The 711-nt window shown below is 43.9% G+C and overlaps 1 non-coding gene across 1 annotated transcript; it reads left to right on the forward strand.

Moving 5' to 3' along the window:
* Window positions 1–257: 257 nt before the first annotated feature.
* LOC112780512 (small nucleolar RNA R71) lies at window positions 258–361 on the forward strand. Its single transcript, XR_003191344.1, has one exon. It is a non-coding gene; the product is annotated as a small nucleolar RNA R71 (small nucleolar RNA).
* Window positions 362–711: the final 350 nt, after the last annotated feature.

The following is a 711-nucleotide window of genomic DNA, read 5'->3' on the forward strand; positions in this document are numbered from 1 at the left end:
GCTCTGCTAGTTGCTTGGCAAACACCTTGTTTTGGGCTAAAATTGTATCAACATGGTTCAGCTCCATGACTCCCTTAGTGTTGTGTCTCTCTGAAGCATAGTAGTACTCATTCTCAGCCACTGTCTCAATCACTTCAATGGCTTCTTCCACAGTCTTTTTCCTGTTCAATGAACCTCCTGATGAATGATCTACAGCCTTCCTTGATTCATAAGAAAGTCCATCATAGAAAATATGCAATTGCACCCAGTCATGGAACATGTCTGGTGGGCATTTCCTTGTCAAATCCTTGAATCTCTCCCATGCCTCGTAGAGAGTTTCACCATCTTGTTGTCTAAAAGTCTGAACCTCAGATCGAAGCCTATTGACCTTTTGTGGGGGGTAGAAACGTGCCAGAAACTTGCTTTCCACCTCGTCCCATGTTGTTAGGCTCCCCCTTGGGAATGATTCCAGCCACTTAGCTGCCTTGTCCCTAAGTGAAAATGGGAACAAAAGCAGTTTATAGGCATCTTCCTGGACTCCATTAGACTTCACAGTGTCACAAATTCTCAGGAATTTTGTGAGATGTTGGTTTGGGTCTTCATTAGCACTCCCACCAAATGAACAATGATTCTCCACAAGTGATATTAGCTGTGGTTTGAGCTCAAAATTGTTGGCCTGAATGGGTGGTTTCTGAATGCTGCTACCACAATTCCCAGAGGTTGGGTTTATGT

Source organism: Arachis hypogaea, chromosome 19 (assembly GCF_003086295.3).
Source record: "Arachis hypogaea cultivar Tifrunner chromosome 19, arahy.Tifrunner.gnm2.J5K5, whole genome shotgun sequence".
NCBI classification, from domain to species: domain Eukaryota; kingdom Viridiplantae; phylum Streptophyta; class Magnoliopsida; order Fabales; family Fabaceae; genus Arachis; species Arachis hypogaea.